This window comes from Artibeus jamaicensis, unplaced genomic scaffold (genome assembly GCF_021234435.1).
Source record: "Artibeus jamaicensis isolate MK-2021 breed Jamaican fruit bat unplaced genomic scaffold, CSHL_Jam_final scaffold_1019, whole genome shotgun sequence".
In the NCBI taxonomy this organism is placed as follows: domain Eukaryota; kingdom Metazoa; phylum Chordata; class Mammalia; order Chiroptera; family Phyllostomidae; genus Artibeus; species Artibeus jamaicensis.
In genome coordinates, this window is record NW_026522025.1 from 33400653 (window position 1) to 33403807 (window position 3155).

Here is a 3155-nt window from a genome sequence, read left to right on the forward strand (position 1 = left end):
ATAAAGTCATCAGGTAGGAATAATTACGAGTCGCTTATACTTGATGCTAGAAGGTAATGACCTCAAAGGGCCCTACCACTTTGCACACTGCCACATTGGGTGCAACAGAGTTAGAAAGTCTGGGATTGGAAATAAGTGTTTGAATCCTGAGTGATGTGACCTTGACTGAGTAAACTATGCAATCTCATTACTAAGGGTGGGCCTCAGTTACCTCATCTTTAAAATGAGGATAATAATAATATCCTCCTTAACGATGTGACTATTTTTATTCACATACATTTGTATTGTAGTGTTTTTAAATTTTCAATAAGGACTATTTTGGCCTAGAAGAGGATTTTGGAAGGTGACTTTGCCTCCTTTGTTATATTTGGCTCAATAAAAACCTTAAAGATGGATGGTTAAAAAGAACAATGGTAAGGTTGCCTTCTAATAAGGACATTATAAACATTATTTCTTCCCTCAAAATTATAGGGAGTATCTTAGTTTTAGAGATGAAAACTGATGTTGAGGGAGGTACAGTGACATTCTCAATGTTATACAACCTGTAACTGGCAAAATGGCTCGACTAGTATTGAAATGCATTTCTCCAGCCTGTACATTGGATGATGTGTTAGTTTCCTAGGGCTCCTGTAACAAACTGCCCCATACAGAGTTGTTCAAACAGAAGTTTATTCTCTCAGAGTTCTGGAAGCTAGAAATGTGAGATCGCGGTGCCAGCAGGGTTAGTCCCTTAGTCCCTACTCACTGGAGGTTCTGAGGAAGAACCTGGCCCATGCTCCTCTCCCAGCTTCTGGTGGCTGCCAGCAATCCCTGCTGTCCCTTGCCTTGTCACATTATCCCGATTTCTGCCTGTGTTTTCATGTGGCATTCTCCACATCTTTACATCACCTTTTTATAAAGACACAGTGCATACTGGAGTAACAGCCCATCTTCCTCAGCATAACCTCATTTTGACAAATTACATCTACAACAAGCCTGTTTCTGGATAAGGCGTTCTGAAGTGTTGGCTCTCAGGACTTTGACATAACTTTTCTGTGTAGGGGTGTAACACCCAATTCAACCCATAGCAAATGGGTATCCTCAAAATTTCAGGTTATTGAAAATGAATGGAATGACCCACATGTTAGAAGATGGACGATTTTATAAGTAGAGTAAAAAAAAAGATAAAAATATGTAGACTTCCAAACTTCTGTTCAACAAAAGTAAATATTTAAAATCTTAGAGAACAAAGTTAGGAAGGACATTAAAGTGTTAAAACGCACCCAGAACAGTTTTTAATTGTATTCACTTTATATAAAAAGCACCTCCAAAAAACCCTGAAAAGATTACTAACTCTGTGTTATATTCAAATAAGCAGTTTAATTACCATATGAGACAGGGATCTAACCCCATATATCTACCCACATACAAATCATCCTGAAGATTACTTTCCAGAGAATTGAAATCTGGAGGAGAGAAACCCCCTCATTCTGTCATCCGCGTCTGCTGATTTCAGAGAAGCAAAAGGCACCCAAGCACAGAAAGGTAAGTGGTAGGAGTAGAAGGCTTGTCGTTCATTACCCAGCAGTATAGATTGTGTTATTGTATCTGACCCGAGTTCTGCATGGTCAACCACCTCTGCATTGAGTACCCAGGGGATAATTCATCATAAATGAAAATGCCTGTGGTAAAGGTTGGGGAGGAGTCACTGGTCAGGGCTGGATCTGGGATTTATGACATTTTAATAAGTTAATTAACTGCTGCACTCATTGCTTTTTAAAGAATGAGAATAACATATAAATGCACATTCTTGTTAGGAAAGATATCTTAAGGCATATCAAATGCTTGTTAGGGAAGATGTCTTAAGATGAACTAAAACAGAGGTTTATGAAGTCTAGGCCTACACCTTAGTCATAAAAAAAAAGAATTACAGGCTAATGATGTCGTAAAGATCTGATTAGGTTACACTGTGGGCATGTGCTAAAATTGCCAGTTCAGAAATATCAAGACAGTACCAATAAGAATAAGTTAATTTCATTTCAAAATAACCAGTATGACTGATTTTTTTGGAGAAGATTCTGAAACTAGTGAATAAGAGGTTCATAAATGGAGAGAAAAATCTTGATGCATTGTTTTGAGTTTTTTAATACAGTCATAGAAACACACTGCAAAAAGCAAATTTATCCAAAAAATTATTTTATAAAAAGAATGATACACCAAAAAATGGGATAAAATTTTTCAGGAAATGCAACTAAAATCTAATCAAGAAAAAGGAATAAAAATTTCACAAACAAAATTTTTAAACGAGAGTGGTATACTGATAGAAAAGAACCTAATGTTGTTAAACAATAAATTTCAAAACTTCAAGGAAGTTAATGCTTTCTCTAAACTAAAAAACATATCAAAATTAGCACAAAAGATTAAATTTTGAATGAATTAAGAAACTTATCTAAAAGCCATATCTGAATTCTTAGAAAAAATTCAGGGCCAAAATAGATTTTCTAGTAAATTCTTTTAAACTTTCAAGAAATAGATCTTTGTCATACTGTGTAATCTGTTTCAGAGACTAGAATATAATTAAAAGTAATCCAGATCATTTTAAGAAAAAACATCCTCTAAGTTTTAGATTTCTAACAGAAATTTCAGGAAAAAAATGCAACTGAATGTCACTTGATAAAAAATGTAAAAACATAAAAATGCTAACAAATACAACTTAATAATATAAACTTAATAGTGTACTTCAAACCAAAGAGTATTCATTATAGAATTCCACAACCTAAAATTAGAAAATCTACATCAGTTGATTTAAATTTGAATCAAATAAACTTAATTTAAAAAGATAATTATCTCAATAGTAGTATATCTCCTTAACATATGTTAAGCTATCATATTCAAACTATAATCCCACATTTTATTTAACAGTGAGATAATAATTCTTATTAAATTATGATTAAAAGACATATGTCTATTGTGAAATAGATATATGAAATTACTATTAGTATTTATTAATACTACTAATAACATTATCTGACTTATAATATTCCAGCAAACTGGCTAAAGGATATACATGCTATTTATTTAATATCAGTTCAAATATTTTTAAGACACAAAATTACAAATATTAGAAATGAAGATACAAAATGAGATGATATACTATTTATATACTTGCTTTTAGA